The 18527-nt window shown below is 39.8% G+C and overlaps 1 long non-coding RNA gene across 1 annotated transcript in view; it reads right to left on the bottom strand.

Annotated features, from left to right (window-relative positions):
- LOC139083323 (uncharacterized) overlaps positions 1-18527 on the bottom strand; it is a 30339-nt gene that overhangs the window by 4491 nt on the left and 7321 nt on the right. Inside the window, exons 2-4 of the long non-coding RNA XR_011539955.1 lie at positions 1927-2044; positions 1142-1250; positions 519-1033 (exon numbers count right to left, since the gene is read on the bottom strand). This is a non-coding gene — a long non-coding RNA (uncharacterized lncRNA). The remainder of the gene's footprint in view (positions 1-518; positions 1034-1141; positions 1251-1926; positions 2045-18527) is intronic.

Consider the following 18527-nt stretch of genomic DNA (forward strand, 5'->3'; position numbering starts at 1 on the left):
TCAGTCCTTTCCCTAGAGGTGACCCTGAACCCCACATTCGTCCCTGGGGTCTGCCCTGGATGTGTAATTTGCACTGTGAAGATCCTGATCCTGGGGGAACGCCGCACACACACTTCTGCTCTCCATTCCCTAGAGCTACTCCTGGGGCCCTGAGGGGACTCACCCGGTGCTCAGAGTCATTAGCCGATTTAGGGGTTGTGAGCAGAGCCCAGCAGAGGTATGCAGATGTCCATGTCGTTAAAACATCTCTAGTGGCCCACTCAGACAAGAAGAATAAGGAAAGGATCATATTCACTTAGGCCAGAGGGAAGAGTTACCAAGAGTAGCTGCAGGTTGCGTGGGGAGCCCAGACTACCATGTGCTCTCGTGAGGTGAGGGTGCAGTTGAGATCCAGAGGCAGGATGCAAATCGAAACCCACCAAAAGGGTATGGACTTAGACAAAATCAAAAATATTAAACTCATAAAGAGAATTTAAAACATTTAAGGGACTTTAGCGTACTCAATCGAGAAGACTCACCTAGACGTATGCGGGCTCCAGTCGGGCATCCCAGCCTCAAATCTCTGACAAATGGACAACTTGAGCCTTCTTGAGATGGTAATCACAGATCACGGTCATACATTGTCCACCTGAGATAGCAAAACTGTTCCCTAGTGGACAGGTGTCCTTTTAACTCCAGGAAGGTTTGGAATTAACGTGGAGGCTTTGTACTACGTCAGCTTAGCTAAAATGAAACCACGTTTCTTGGGAATCCCCCCGTGGATGGTTCCAGGTTAGGGCTGGTCACAAGAGAAATGTGTGAGGTGTGAAAGAGAGAAAGGCAGAACTGAAGCCGCAGCCACTGTGCTCTGGAGGTCGGTGTGGGGTGCTGGAGCCGCAGCAGTTCACGCACATTGTCTCTGCCCTGCTGCCTCACTTTGTCAGCATGGGTAGCGGCCAGTCCTGAGGGCCTCCAGCTCCTGTCAGATCTTCGGCTTCTCCAATGCCTGGGCCAGGCACGTGCGCATCTCCACGGCAAAGGGAGCCATGTCCTTCTGCAGACGACCCAAATCATCAAGAATAGAGGTGCTGAGGGACAGATACAGATCCCACGTGGCCCTTGCTCCTCCCCACTTCATATCCAGCATTTCTCCCCAACTGACCTCTGGTGATGTCACGCCTACCACAGATGCAGAGGCAACAGACCTCCAGACTCCTTCTCCAGTTCCTTATCCCATATCACTCAGGGTGGTTTCGCTTCTCTGGTCAAACCTCAGTTGACACAAATCAAAAGTGATGGAGCAATTCAAACTCATGCTAAGTTTCACATAAGTTCTAATCAGGGGCCGGCCTGGTGCTACAGTGGTTAAGTGCACACGTTCCGCTTCTCAGCGACCAGGGGTCTGTCAGTTCAGATCCCGGGTGCAGACATGGCACCATCTGGCAAAAGCCATGCTGTGGTAGGCGTCTCACATATAAAGTAGAGGAAGATGGGCATGGATGTTAGCTCAGGGCCAGTCTTCCTCAGCAAAAAGCGGAGGATTGGCAGTAGTTAGCTCAGGGCTAATCTTCCTCAAAAAAAAAAATAAGTTTTAATCATTGGGACAATTCATGTATATTCGGTATTTAAAGTTTTCGTAATGCTTAAAAGAATTTAATATAGAAGAGCTATAAGATTAGCCTCATTATTCTATTAAAAATGTGTGATTGAATTTCAATTAATGATTCTATGTGGAAGGGTGTAAAAAGTGTTGACTTTAAACAAAATTATAATGTTTGAGGGAACTTATGATTCACTGTATCTAAACGTTTATTAGACTTACAGAAAGTATTTAAGTATTTAAGAAGTTTTTTCTTGTTAGGCTCATAAGCTGTCCAGTCATGCCTCTGAGTACTTAAAAAGAAAATCAAATATGTGAAATTTAGGTACAAAATTTAAAATACTTACAGGAATTCAGTGGAATCTGGCTCCCCTCCCAGACAACAAGTGCACTGGCAGAATCCATCTGATGTAACTATTTTGGAACTCCAGAGTCTGTCAAAGGCTTGCAACTTCCAAAGGAAGACTTGAACAGTAAATTATGGTTAATTTTGGCCAATTTCAGCTATTAGCACAGTAGCAGCTACCCATCCTCTAACCCCAACCATGCGCCAGACAGCTATACACATGTTCCCAGAGTACTCTGCACACAGCTTGGGGGAACCAGGGCATACAGCACCCTGTCTTCTAAATATCGGGAATCTGTACTCTGATGGCTGCTTGCTGCTTCTGATCACAGAGGTGCAGACAAAAAGGCAGGTGGCCATTGTTGCTGAACCTCCTCAAATTGTTGCAAGGTCCTCCCTCTGTGGCTAAAATGACTTCAAGGGGACTTAAAGAGTTGGTACCCTTTTCATCTCCCTCTTCATTTTTCACTTTTTCCCCTTTCAGGAGCCAGACATTAAAGGCTAGGACACTCAAAATCAACTGCATATATGGGGGAATGAGAAAGTGACCATACCTGCACAGGGAAAGGTTCAGAAGAGACCTGAGAAGACCTTAGGTTTACCCCTCAGGCTGAGCCTCAGCATAGAGACAGCCTACAACAATCAAAACAACAACAACAACAAACAACAGCAAACCCTGGGGAAGGGGGAGAATCTAATTTCCAGAGTCACCACATTATTAGGTTCAAATGTCCAGTATTCAACAAAAAAATCACAAGGCATACACGGACACAGGAAAGTATGGCCCATACAAAGGGAAAAAATAGATCAATAGAAACTGTCCCTGAAAAAGATCTAATAGTAGATCTACTCAAAAAATACTTTAAAACAACTGTTTTAAAGATGTTCAAAGAACTCAAGGAAGATGTGAAGAAAGGCAAGGAAACAATGTGTGAACAAAATGAAAATATCAATAAAGAGATAGAAAACCTAAAAAGAAGCCAAAAGAAATTCTGGAGCTGAAAAGTACAACCAAAAATTTCCCTAGAGGGATTCAAAGGCAGATTTGAGCAGACAAAAAAAAGAATCAGAAAACTTGAAGATGAGACCATGGAAATTATTGAATCTGAAGAACAGAAGAAAAAAAAAAGAAAAGAAAAGCAAACAGAGTCTAAGGAACCTGTGAGATACCATCGAGAGGATCAACATATGCAAGATAGCAGTCCCAGAAGGCCAAGAGAAAGAGAAAGGGGCAGACAGAATATTTGAAGAAATAATGGCTGAAAACTTCCCAGATTTGAAGAATAACATGAATATAAACATCCAAGAGGGTCAACAAACTCCACGTAAGATGAACTCAAAAACACCCACACCAAGACGCATTATAATCAAGCTTTCAAAAAGCAAGAACAAAGAAAGAATCCTGAGAGAAGCAAGTCGTCACATACAAGAGATGCTCCATAAGATCATCAGCAGATTTCTCATGAGATATTTTGGAGGCCAGAAGACAGCGGGCCAATATACTCAAAGTGCTAAAAGAAAACACTATCAACCACAAAAGCTATACACAGCAAAACTGTCCTTAAAAAGTGAGGGAGAAATTAAGACATTGCCAAACTAAGCTGAAGAAGTTCATGACCACTAGACCTGTCCTGCAAGAAATGCTCAAGAGAGGCGTGCAAGGTGAAATGAAAGGACACCAGACAATAACTCAAAGCTGTAGGGAGAAATAAAGATCCCAATAAAGGTAAATATGTGGGAAATTATAAAAGCTAGTATTATCACCACAGGGGCTTTGTAACTGCACTTCTTGTTTTCTATATGATTTAAGAGACTAATAGTCAAAGAAAAAAATAACAATTATTAGTGTAAAAGCTAGTATTACTGACACTTTGGTTTGTGACTCCAAATCTGGCTTTCTACATAATTTAAGAGACTAACACATTTAAAAGAATTATTAATTTACGTTTGGGGGCACACAATGTATAAAATGTAATTCTGTGACTTCAACAACTGAAAGGGGGTGGAGATGGACCTGTAAAGGAGCAGAGTTTTTATATGTTTTTTAAATTAAGCTGGTATAAATTCAAACCAGAATGTTATAACTTTAGGATGTTAAATGTAATCTCTATGGTAACTACCGAGAAAACAGCCATAGAATAAACACAAAAGGAAATGAAAAACGAATATAAATATTTCACTACAAAAATCAACTTAACACAAACGAAGACAGGAATGAAGGAAATGAGGGACAAAAAAGCTATGAGGCATATAGAAAACAAATAGCGCAATGACAGAACTAAGACCCTCCTTATCAGTAATTACTTTAAATGTAAATGGAATAAGCTCTCCAATCAAAAGATAGAGATTGGCAGAATGAATAAAAACCCATGATCCAACTATATGCTGTCTACAAGAGACTCACTTGAGATCCAAAGATACAAACAGGTTGAAAGTGAAAGAATGGAAAAAGATATTCCATGCAAATAATAACCAAAAGAGAACAGGGGTGGCTATACTAATATCACACAAAACAGACTTTAAATCAAAAAAAGGTTACAAGAGACAAAAAAAGGACATCACATATTAATAAAAAGTTCAATATAGTGGGCTTGGTCCCGTGGTGTAGCAGTTAAGTTTGTATGTTCCACTTTGGCGGCCTGGGGTTCATCAGTTTGGATCCTAGACACAGACCTACACATCACTCACCAAGCCATGCTGTGGCAGTGTCCCACATACAAAATAGAGAAGATAGGCACAGATGTTAGCTTAGCAACAATCTTCCTCAAGCAAAAAGAAGAAGAGTAGCAACAGATGTTAGCTCAGGGCCAATCTTCCTCACCAAAAAAAAAAAAAAAGTTCAATACAACAAGAAGATACAACAATTATAAACATTTACACACCTAATGACAGACTATCAACATATATGAAGCAAAAACTGACAGAAACGAAGGGAGAAATAGATGGTACAATAATAGTTGGAGACTTAATACCCTACGCATGATAATGGGTAGAACAACCAGACAGAAGATAAGTAAGGAAATAAAGGACTTAAACAATACAATAAACCTACTAGATCTAAAAGGCATATAAGAACACTCTACCCAACAACAATAAAACACACATTCTTCTCAAGTGCATGCGGAACATTTTGCAGGATAGACCATACGTTAGGCCACAAATTAAGTCTCAAAAGATTTTAAAAGATAGATATTGTATAAAGTATCTTCTCTGACTACAACAGGATGAATTTAGTAGTCAATACCAAAAGGAATACTGGAAAATTCACAAAATTGTGGAAATTAAAGAACACACTCTTAAACAACCAATGTATTAAAGAAGAAATCACAAGGTAAATTAGAAAATATTTAGAGATAAATGCAAATGAAAACACAGCATGCCAAAGCTTTTGCAATGCAGCAAATGTGGAATTAAGGGGGAAATTTATAGCTATAAATGCTTACATTAAAAAAACAAGAAAGATCTCAAATCAACAACCTAACTTTACAACCTAACTAAGGAGCTAGAAAAAGAACAAACTAAACCAAAAGATAGCAGAAGGAAGGAAATATAAAGATTAGAGCAGAAATAAGCAAAATAGAGAATAGAGAAAATCAACGAAACCAAAAGCTCATTCTTCAAAAAGACCGAAAAAATTGACAAACCTCTAGTTACACGGACTAAGAGAAAAAGAGAGAAGACTCAAATTACTAAAATCAGAAATGAAAGTGGAAACATTACTACTTATTCCACAGAAATAATAAGGATTATAAGAGAGTAGTATGAACAATTGTACACCAACAAATTGGATAACCTAGATAAAATGAACAAATTCTCAGAAACACAAAACCTACAAAGACTAAATCATGAAGAACTAGAAAATCTGAATAGACCTACAATTAGTACAGTCATGCATCAGTTAACAATTGGGATACGTTCTGAGAAATGCATTGTTAGGTGATCTTGTGGTTGTACAAACGTCATAGAGTATATACACAAACCAAGATGGTATAACCTACTATACACCTAGGCCATATGGTACTAATCTTATGGGGCCACCATTGTATATGCAGGCCATCGTTGACCAAAACATCATTATGCAGCACATGACTGTAAGGAAATTGAATCAGTAATCAAAAATCTCCCAGCAAAGAAAAGCCCTGGACCTGATGACTTCACTGGTGAATTCTACCAAGTATTTAAAGAAGAACTAATACCAATCCTTCTTAAAATTTCTAAAAAGTTGAAGAGGAGGGAACATCTTCTCATTTTATGAGGCCAATATTACCCTGACACCAAAGCCAGACAAGACATTATAAGAAAACTACAACCCAATATCCTTTACAAACATTGATGCAAAAATCCTCAAGAAAATACTAGCAAACAGAATTCAGTAGCATATTAAAAGGATTATATACCATGATCACGTGGGATTTATTCCTGGAATGCAAGGATAGTTGAACATGAAAATCAATCAATGTAATATACCACATCAATTAAGGAAAAAACCACATGACCATCTCAACTGATGCAGAAAAGAGCATTTGAGAAAATCCAATACTTTTCATGATAAAAACATCAACACACTAGGAGTAGAAGGAAACCACATTAACACAATAAAACCCATATATGAAAAACCCACAGCAAATACCATCCTCAAAGATGAAAGACTGAAAGCTTTTCCTCTAAGATCAGAAACCACCTGAAGGATACTCGCTTTTGCCACATTGTTATTATTATTATTATTATTATTATTGTTATTAAACATAGTACTGGAAAGTTTAGCCAGAGCAATTAGGTAAGAAAAATAAAAGGCATCCAAATTGGAAAAGAAGAAGTAAAATTACCTCTGCTTGCAGATGATATGATCTGATATGTAGAAAACACTAAAAATTCCACACAAAAAAACCTGTTAGAACTAATAAATGAATTCAGGGGCCGGCCCCCTGGCCCAGTGGTTAAGTTCTCATGCTACACTTCAGCAGCCATGGTTTCACCAGTTCAGATCCTGGGTGCAGACATGGCACTGCTCATCAGGCCATGCTGAGGTGGCATCCCACATGCCACAACCAGAAGGACCCACAACTAAAATATACAACTATGTACTGGGGGGCTTTGGGGAGAAGAAGAAGAAGAAGATGAAAAAAAAAGAAGATTGGCAACAGATGTTAGCTCAGGTGCCAGTCTTTAAAAAAAATTTTTTTTTAAATAAGAAATAAATGAATTCAGAAAAGTAGGATACAAAGTCAACACACAAAAGTCAGTTGCATTTCTATATACTAACAATGAACAAACTGAAAAGGAAATTATAAAAACAATTTCATTTACAATAGCACCAAAAAGAATAAAATACTTAGGAATTAACTTAACCTGGAGATGAAAGCCTTGTACAAGGAAAACTACCAAACAGGGGGCCAGCCCCGTGGCCGAGTGGTTAAGTTCGCACATTCCACTTCGGCAGCCTGAGGTTCACCGGTTCCAATCCTGGGTGTGGATCTACACACCACTCATCAGGCCATGCTGTGGTGGCGTCCCACATAGCAGAACTAGAATGACTTACAACTAGGATATACAACTATGTACTGGGGCTTTGGGGAGAAAGAAAAAAAAAAGAGGAAGATTGGCAACAGATGTTAGCTCAAGGCCAATCTTCCTCACACACACACACACACACACTCACACAAACAAAAAGATGAGTTGTTGCTGTTGTGGTTAATGGTTACTTTAAAAAAAATAGAAAAAACACTTAAATAAATGGAAACATATCCCATGTTCATGGACTAGAAATTTAATATTGTTAAAAACGTCAATACTACCCAAAGCAATCTACAGATTCAATGCAATTTCTATCAAAATTCCAATAACATTGTTTGCAGAAATAGAAAAACCCATACTAAAATTCATATGGAATCTCAAGAGACCCCAAATAGCCAAAACAATCTTGAAAAAGAACAAAACTAAAAGACTCACACTTCCTGATTTCAAAAGTTACTACAAAGCTACAGTGTGGTATTGACATAAAGACAAACCATATAGACCAACGGAATAGGATAGAGAGCCCAGAAATAAACCCTCACATATATGGTCAAATGATTTTTGACAAGGGTGCCAAGACCATTCAGTGGGGAAAGGACAGTCTTTTCAACAAATGGTGCTGGGAAAACTGGATATCCACGTGCAAAAGAATGAAGTTGGACCCTTACCTAATACCATATACAAAAATTAATTCAAAATGGATCAAGGACCTAAATGTAAGACCCAAAACAATAAAACTCTTAGAAGAAAACAGGACAAAATCTTCATGACATTGGATTTGCTAATGATTTCTTACATATGACATCAAAGGGACAGGTAACAAAAGAATAAACACATCGGACTTCATGAAAATTTTTAAATTTTGTGTATCAAACGACACTATCAACAGGGTGAAAGGGCAACACACAGAATGGGAGAAAATATTTGCAAATCACATCTCTGATAAGGGATTAATATCCAGACTATATAGATAACTCCAATAACTCAATAACAAAAAAACAAACAACTGGACTCAAAAATGGGCAAAGGACTTGAATAGATATTTCTCCAAAGAAGGTAGACAAATGGCCAATAAGCACATGAAAAGATGCTCAACATCACTAATCATTAGGGAAATGCAAGTCAAAACTACAATGAGATACCAACTCACACCCATCAGGATGGCTACTATCAAAAAAGCAGAAAACAAATGTGGCCAAGGATTTGGAGAAACTGGAAACCTTGTGCACTGTTAGTAGGAATGTAAACTGGCCCAGCCACTGTGGAAAACATTATGGCAGTTAGTCAGATTAAAAATAGAATTACCAGGGGCCGGCCCCATGGCCAAGCGGTTAAGTTCACGAGCTCTGCTTCGACGGCCCAGGGTTTCGCCGGTTCGAATCCTGGGCACGGACATGGCACCACTCATCAGGCCATGTTGAGGCGGCATCCCACATGCCACAACTACAAGGACCCACAACTAAAAATGCACAACTATGTACCAGGGGGCTTTGGGGAGAAAAAGGAAAAATAAAAATCTTTAAAAAAGGAAAAATAGAATTACCATATCATCCAGCAATTCCACTTCTGGATATATACCCAAAAGAATTGAAAGCAGGATATCAAAGAGAGATTTGTACACCCATGTTCACGGCAGTATTAAACAGCAGCTAAAATGTGGAAGCAACACAAGAGTCCATTGGCAGATGAATAGATAGGCAAAATGTGGTATATACATATAATAGAATATTATTCAGCCTTAAAAAGGAAGGAAGTTCTGCAATATCCTACAACATGGATGAATCTTAAGGGCATTATGCTAAGGGAAGTAAGCCAGTCACAAAAAGACAAATACTGTAAGATTCCACTTACATGAGGTACTTAGAGTAGTCAAAATAATAAAGACAGAAAGTAAAATGGTGGTCGCCAAGGGCTGGGGGGAGGGGAGAATGAGGAATTTTTGTTCAATGGGTATAAGAGTTTCGGTTTTACAGGATGAAAAGAGTTACGGGAATGGATGGCCGTGATGGTTGCACGACAGTGTAAATGTATTTAACACCACTGACCTGTATACTTAACGGTTAAGATGGCAAATTGTGTTATACGTATTTTAGCACAATAAAAAAATGCCCCTCAAAAGTCAAGGTCATTGTCTTTGTTTTACTATATTATAAATAGTCAAACAAAATCTATAGGTTGAAATTAAAGAAAAACAATAAGTAAGCTTTTCAAATTTTTTGTAGATTCAAACTAGAATAACAAAATTTGTAATTTGAATTTAGCATAAAGAAAACTAGATTTTGAAATTGATTACTTTCATAAACTAATATTTGCTTAAAATTCCAGTGACTATGCATAGACTTTTTTCTGTGCCCTCGAATATCAAAACACAAACTTGCAATACCCTGCTTCTCGCAGCCGTCCCCAGCCAGCCGGGCTGATTCCTTTGGCATGAAAATGTGATGGGGGCTCCTCAGCCCCAGGCCTCCACCGCCCATGCTAAAGCTGTCATTGCTAACTCCAAGCTCTAGTTAAGGTGAGATTTGTCCCATATCTCCCTCCTGCTGGATTTCTCCACTCTTTCCCTTCCGCTGCGAGCTCTATGCCACTTCAGGAATCCTGAGCTCTCACACTGCCCCAGCCCCAAGAAGGAAAGGAGCTTGATGATCAACTCATACTCCAAGGTACTTACTGGCACCTTCTGCATCCAGCCCTGTGGAAGGTGCTGCCCCATGTTACCACACTTAACTGCTGACACCCATCCTGTGAGGTAAGCCTCAGCATCCCCATGTTACAGCAGAAACAGACTCACAGCTTGAGCAACTGTCCCAGCTAACAAGTGATCGAGCAGAGAAATGGCCTTGGACATGATCCAGGCAGCACAGATTTACCTTGAATGGTCCTCCACTTCTCAGATTTTCCCCATCTGGCTGACCCTTATTCTCTCTCCCCAGACTCCTCTGACCCCACCAGCCTCCAGGACCCTGCCTGTGCCTGTCACGCTCAACATTCCTCTATGGGCAACATGCCCATCAAAGGAGGGAGGATTCTGGCCCCACTTGCAGGTAAAAGAGAAGCCCTTGCCTCAGCCCTTGCCCTTTGGGAATGCCTTTGAAGGTGCCCCCAAAATCCCTGAAGGAGAGAAGAGTCAGCAGAAGTAACGTGAGAGAGGGGGAGGCCCCAGCACTAACCCACTGTCTTCCTCTCCCAGTCGAGGGAGACGTCAGCAGCAAAGGGAGTGTGGGAAAGATGAGTCACACGTGTTTTCCTTTGCGTCACAAAGTCAACTCTCCATCTGTGACTTCAGATAAGTCACAGGTAAGCCCAAGCAATAGCCCAGCAGGTGTAATAGCAACACACCTACACCCCAACATATCATCTTCCAACCCGGTGGAGAAAACAACTGCCTTCTTTGAAAGTCAACATGTTCTGTGAACAACGAACGATTCGAAAATGAAACTAAGAAAACAATTCCACTTACAGTCACATCAAAAAAGAATAAAAGACTTAGTTCTCAGTTCTGTCAAGTTGATTCTGATGCCTAGCAACCCTGTGTGCAGGAGAGCAGAACCCTCTTCTGTAGTATCCTCTCACCTTCCGGTGCTCTATCAGATAATGCTCCGCGGCTATTCATAGGGTTTTCATGGCCAATTTATTCAGAAGTGGGTGGCCAGGTCCTTCTTCCCAGTCTGTCTTAGTCTGGAAACTCTGCTGAAATCTGTCCACCAAGGGAGACCCTGCTGGTGTTTGAAATACCAGTGGCATAGTTTTCAGCATCACAGCAACATGCAGCCACCAAGGTATGACAAGCGACAGATGGGTGGTGTGGGTCCCTTACCAGGAAACCAACGGAGTCACAGCGGTGAGAACGTGGAATCTTAACCACCAGGGGTGCCTAAAATACTTAGGAATAAATTTAATGAAGAAAGTGCCAGACTTGTACACTGAAAACTACAAAACAATGTTGAAAGACATTAAAGACCTAAATAAATGGAACAATATCCTGAGTTCATGGATTGGAAGGATTACCAGTGTTAAGACGACAGTACTTCCCAAATTCATCTACAGACCCAACACAATCCCTGTAAAAATGCCAGCTGCCTTGTTTTACAGAAATAGGCAAGCTAATCCTAAAATTCATACGGAAATGCAAGGGACACAGAATAGACAAAATCATCTTGAAAAATAACAAAGTTGGACAACTCACACTATTCAAAACCTACTACAAAGCTACAGTACCCAAAACAATGTGGTACTTGCATGAAGACAAACAGAGAGCTCAACGGAATAGACTCGAGTCCAGAAATCAGTCCATACATCTACGATCAATTGGTTTGGACAAGGGAGCCAAGGCCATTCAATGTGAAAAGAATAGTCTTTTCAACAAATAATGGTGAGACAATGCATATCCACAGGCAAAAGAATGAAGTTGGACCCCTATCTGAAATCATGTACAAAAATTAATTCAAAATAGATCAAAGAAATAAATGTAAGAGCTAAAATCATAAAACTGTCAGAAAGAAACAGGTGTAAATCTGTGTGACCTTGGAATAGGCAACAGTTTCTTAAATATGACACCAAAATCACAAGCAACAAAAGAAAAAATAGATAAATTGGACTTTATCAAAATTTTAAAATCTTGTGTATCAAAGGACACTATCAAGAAAGTGAAGGGCCAGCCCTGGTGGCCTAGTGGTTAAGTTCGGTATGCTCTACTTCAGCGGCCCAGGTTCAGTTCCTGGGCATGGACCTACACGACTCTGTTAGCAACCATGCTGTGCTGGCAGCCTATATACTTAAAAAAAATAGAGGAAGATTGGCACAGATGTTAGCTCAAGGTGAGTCTTCCTCAGCAAAAAAAGAAAGAAAGTAAAAAAACACCCCATAGAATAGAGAAAATATTTGTAAATCATATTATCTGATAAGGGCCTAGTATCCAGAATACACAAAGAACTCTTACAACTCAACAAAAAAGACAAATAGTCCAATTTAAACATGATCAAAGGATTTGAAGATATTTCTCAAAGAAGAAATGCAAATGGCCAATAAGCACATGAAAAGATGTTCAGATCATTAGTCTTAGGGACAAGCAAATCAAAACCACAATGAGATATCACTTCATATCAACAAGGGCAGCTATAATTTTTTTTTCTCCCCAAATCGCCCCAGTACATAGTTGTATATTTCAGTTGTGGGTCCTTCTAGTTGTGGCATGTGGGACGCTGTCTCAACATGGCCTAATGAGCGGTGCCATGTCCGTGCGCAGGATCCCAACCCTGGGTCACCGAAGCAGAGCGTGCAAACTTAACCACTCAGCCACAGGGCTGGCCCCTGCTATAATTTTTTTTAATGGAAATTAACATGTGTTGGTAAGCATGAAGAGAAACTGGAACCTTCACGTATCACTGGCGGGAATGTAAAATGGCTCAGTTGCTGCATAAAATAGTTTGTCAGTTTCTCAAGAAGTTAAAAGTAGAGTTACCATATGACCCAGCAATTCCACTCCTAAGTATATACCCGAGAGAATTCAAAACATACATTCACACAAAACTTGTACATGAATGTTGATAGCAGCATTATTCATAATAATCAAAAATGAAAACAACCCAAACATCCATCAACTGATAAGTGGGTAAACAAAATGTGATATATCCATACAATGGAATATTATTCAGCCATAAAAAGGAACGAAGTATTGATGATACATGCTAGAACATGGATAAACCTTGAAGATATTGTGCTAAAGTGAAAGAAGCCAGACACAAACGGCCACATTGTATATAACTCCATGTCTACGAAATGTTGAGAGTAGGCAAATCCAGAGACAGGAAATAGATTAGTGGGGAGCCGGGGAAAGGGATGAGGGAAGTAGGACGGCCACCAACTGTTACGAGGTTTCTTTTAGGGGAGATGGGTATGTTCTGGAATTAGATAGTGGTGATACTTGCACAACTTTATGAAAATACTAAAAACCACCAAACTGTACATTATAAAATGGTTAAAATGTTGAATTTTATCTGATTTTAGAAAGAGCCAACATGTACCACGGAGCCCTTCAGTCTGGGCCGGAGGTCAGTGTAGTCCTAGGGAGGCATCTAGTGCTGAAGCAGAGGCGTCTAGGGGTCACCCAAGTCCCAGCTGCCACCTTACAAACAAGGTAAGGGATGCCACCCTGGGAAAGTCTGAATGACCTCCGCTAGCACAAAATGCTTCTCTCAGCCCCTAGCGCAGAGGGCAGGCATTGGAAGGGACCCACAGGTTGGCAGAGGCCCTGTAGCTTGGGTTACAAATCAGAGGACTTTTGTAGGAAAGAGCCAAGAGTGGAGTCGAGCACACTGGTGCTGAGCAAGGACAAAAAGGCGTCAGTCACAAAAGAGGAAACACGACTGGCGAGTGGTCACGGAGAGATGCTCAGCCTCGCTGCTAATCAGAGCAATGGAAGCTGAAAGGACAATGAGACAGCATTTTTCCCCAATTAGGTTGTCAAAAATGGTTTGTTAATATGAAAGCCTGGCAGGATGTGAGGAAATTCGTGCCCTCATTCCACTGCTGGTGGGCATGTGACATGGCAGAGCCACTGGGAGGGCAGCGTGCCAGTGTCTATTACAGTGAAAAACGGGCATGCCCTCTGACTCAGCAATTCCAGTGCCCAGTATTCATCCTACAGAGACACTCCCACGTGCTCAGGGAAGGACAAGACGTTTCTGCAACACCATTTGTAACAATGAAATGTTGGGAAAAAAATCTATTCATGAATCAAAGAATGGCTAAAAAGCTTATGTACATCCATTCTCTATTTAACAAAAGGAGTAGATCTAGATGTATAACATAAGATGATCTACAAGACACATTATCAGATTTAAAAAGCAAATTCTACAAGGATATATAATACTATATATCATTTATGAAAAAAACAAAACTCAGAACCTGTGTCCTGTGGTCCTTGGAGAATTTCACCCGGCAGCCTGAGATGCTAGGCCAATTAACAATCCTCTCTTTATCTGGAAAAAGATGGACTTTAAAAAGCAGCACAAGGGGCTAGCCTCAGTAGCCTAGTGGTTAAGTTCAGTGTGCTCCACTTCAGCAGCCAGGGTTCGGTTCCCAGGCACAGACCTACACCACTCAGCAGCAGCCATGCGGCGGCGGCACCTCACATACAAAATGGGGGAAGACTGGCATAGATGTTAGCTCAGGGTAAATCTTCCTCAGCAAAAAAAAAAAAAAAAAAAAAGACAACACAAGAAGAATATGGAATCGCCAGGCTTGGGCTGTTTCATTTCTAAGCACACATTTTTTTTTAACAAGTGGAGAGAAGTGACGCAGGATTCATTTCTTAGGCTATACTTCTTGCCCTGTGTTGGGAGAATTACTGCAGGCTTGTGTAGTATTTCCCTTAGAGAAGAGAGGTAGCCTACCATGCCCCACTCAAGAAAGGAAAAGTTAAAGTTGGGTGTCCTCACTGTCAGTCATCTCAGGTATGAAAGAGGGGGTAAGCTGCTTGCCAGGGAAAAGCAGTGATCCCATGCCGTACATGAGGCTTTTTGCCCACCTCTCCAGAGACAGGGGGTCTTCCCTGCTCTTAGAAGTTCAAGCAGAGTGTTCTTAGTAGGTGAAGGGCTGAGATCAGAGTGAGATATATTTGATTATTGCTTTTTTTTTTTTTTTTTTTGCTGAGGTAGACTCACCCTGAGCTAACATCTGTTCCCAATCTTCCTCTTTTTTTTGCATGTGAGCCACCGCCACAGCATGGCCACTGACAGACATGCAGCATAGATCAACACCTGCCAAAGCAGAGCACACCAAACTTAACCACTAAGCCACCAGGGCTGGCCCATGCTTAATAGTATTTTAAGTAGAAAATAAAAGAGACTGCTGGAAAATCCGTCTAATTTTTTGCTGATAGATGTCTGTCTCCCAGGGCTCTGAACTTTCACTCCCTCCTGTATAAAAAGAACCTGGTTATTAACATACAGCCTAACAAGGGGAAGGAATCTTCTCTCATTTTCAGCCATGAATGTTCCTGAAATAATAAGACACATGCACATATAATTTACTTGTTTGTTTAGAAAAAGTTCTGGAAGAACGCTTGCTAATCTGAAATGGTGACTACTTCCGAGGAGGCAGAGAGAGAACCAGGGCTGGGGAGAAGAAGGCTGATCAAAGGGAATTTGAGTCTTATCTATAATTGTTCGGGTTTTTTTTTTCATTTTCACTTCTAATTTTTTAAATAAAAAAGGATGAGATAAAGTTGGGGAAAACAATATTTAAAGATAATATTATTTTTACTTATTTACAACATGAAAGATTTTTTCGCTTTCACTAAAATATTAATACATAAAATTTTGTACAATATAACAATATTTAGTAATAATATATTTAGTAAGAGCAATGTGATTTAATGTGTTTCATAATTTTTTAAATATCATGCTTCGATACTTTATATAAAGTGACTGGTAGATCTGGATCTAAATTCAAATATTTGGTTTCAGTGACTGACTTAGATGAAAAAGGTGCTCGAGGTCAAGCCGTTTCAGGTGTGTTTTTTCAGTTCGAATCGTGAGTCCATCAACCAGGCTCTTTATTAGAATACTTGGTGGCCCAGGTTGACTGCATAGCCTTCAAAGCGGTTTTGTAGTTGATTTTATCAGACATTTTATTTATGTAATATATATATAATTTATATTTTTTAAAATGTTATAGTAAACTATATCAAATATACAAAACAGTATCTAGAAATAAAAATATGAAAACCCATGCTGAGATCAGAACATTGGCAGAACTTTAGAAGCTGTCCGATCACGCCCTTCCTTCCCCAACAGGGGGAGCCAGCTCTGGGTTGTGGCCACACTCTCTTTTCTTTCTAGTTCTACCATCTGTGTGGGTACCCCCAATCAACAAATTGTTTAGTTTTGCCTGTTTTTTCACTTTTATATATATGGATTTTTACTCATGCACTTTTCTGTGGCTTGCTTCTTTCACTCAGTATCGCTCAATAAATATCGTTTTATTTATTTATTTGTTTTTATTGTGGCAAAATATATATAACATAAAACTTACCATTTTAAGCATACAATTCAGTGGCATTAAGTACATTCACACTGTTGTGTAATGTTATGTTTTTGAGACTCATCAATATTAGTGCATGTGGCTGCATGTAGCTCATTCATTTTCCTTCATCTAAAGTGCTCCCTTGGGTAAATATTCCATTGGGTGAATATGCTGCAATTTATTATTCAATCTACCACTTATGGACATATTAGTTCTTTTTTTCTTTTTCTTTTTCTGTTACAAATAGTGGTGCTTGAATATTCTTGCACATGCCTCCTGGGGCACATGTGCATATAACTACTGGTGGAATTGACGGATTTTACTGGTTTAATTTTCTATAAAGAAATGATACAAATGTATTACTTGTATAATTAAACTTCAACTGAGAAAAAGAAAGGCAAGAAAAGAAGTCAGAATGGTTTCACAGGGCGAAAGGGCAGGGAACAGGCCCTGTGAGACAGGAAGCAGAAAAGGACAGTGAGGGCAGCTGAGACACGTGCACAGGCTGAGTTCCAAAGGTCTCGTCAAGCATCAACTCAGGCCCCCCCAGGGACGGAGCACCCAGGATGTACATGCTATAGTCAGCAGTGGACTGGGATCCAGGAGACCCGGGTTCTCTCCCAACTTTGCCACAAAGGGCAAGTCATTTCGCCTCCTCGGCCTCTGGCTCTGACATCTACCAAAGGAGGGAGCATCTAGCTTCTGGAGGCTTCCCACAACCCATGGCTCACAGCCCTCTTCTTCCATCTTCCAAGTCAGCAGCATCAGGCTGAATTCTTCTCGTGCTGACACTTCTCTGGTTCTCTCTCTTCTCCTCTCTCTTCTACTTATAAGGACCCTTGCTATCACATTGGGTCCACACGGATAATGCAGGATAATCTCTCCATCTCAAGGTCAACTGACCAACAACGTTGATTCTGTCTGCAGCCTTAATTCCCCTTTGCCATGTAACATAATATATTCGGTTCCAGGGCTGTAGGCAACATTGGAGTGGTCAATAGTCTACCTACCATATTACACAGAGATGACATTCTCTGACCACATAAAATTAAAATTAAGAAAAAGGAAAAATTTTAAACCTCATAAATCTGGAAATTTTTTAATGTACTTATAGGGACCAGCCCAGTAGCGTAGTGGTCAAGTTTGCGTGCTCTGCTTCAGTGGCCCAGGGCTTGCTGGTTCAGATCCTGGGTGCAAACCTACACACTGCTCATCAAGCCATGCTGCAGTAGGCATCCCATATATAAAGCAGAGGAAGATAGGCACAGATGTTAGCTCCAGGCCAATCTTCCTCAGCAAAAAGAAGAGGATTGGCGGCAGATGTTAGCTCAGGGCTAATATTCCTCAAAAAAAAAACATTAAAAAATTTAAAAATAAATAAATGTACTTATAAATAATATATGAGTCAAAAATAAATAATAATGGAAAAAATAACTGACAACAATGAAATTACAATGTAGCAAAATTTGTGAGACGTAGCTAAAGTAGTTCTTAGAGGGAAGTTTATAGCCTTAAATGAAAATGTTAGAAAAGAAAATTTTAAATTAATGAACCAAGCATCCAATTCAAGAAGTTAGAAAAAGAATGGCAGAATACAGTCAAGGAAAGTAAAAGGAAGGAAATAATTAAAAAATTAGACTAGAGTGTAAAATGAAACAGAAAACAAAGAAATAACAGGGAAACAACGAAATCAAAAGGTGGTTCTTTGAAGCAATTAATAAATTAGACATATTTCTAGCAAAATACATCAAGAAAAAAATGAGGAAATTATCAATAATATTGGGAGTGAAAAAGGGAAAATAACTACAGATCTAGTGGTGATTTTAAACATTCATGCCCATAAATCTGAAACAGATTAAACAGATAATCTCCCAGAAAAATAAAAGCTACCAAAACTGACTCTAGAAGAAATTGAAAACCTGAATGAAAATCTGTAGCGAAAAACCTGTCCTCAAAATACAAACAGGTAAATTCTACCAAGCCTTCAAGGAACAGATCATCCCTGTTTTGTACCATCTGGATATAAGAAAAGAAAAACTACCATAGATCAAAGAAGAGAAG

This window comes from Equus przewalskii, chromosome 5 (genome assembly GCF_037783145.1).
Source record: "Equus przewalskii isolate Varuska chromosome 5, EquPr2, whole genome shotgun sequence".
Taxonomy (NCBI): Eukaryota; Metazoa; Chordata; class Mammalia; order Perissodactyla; family Equidae; genus Equus; species Equus przewalskii.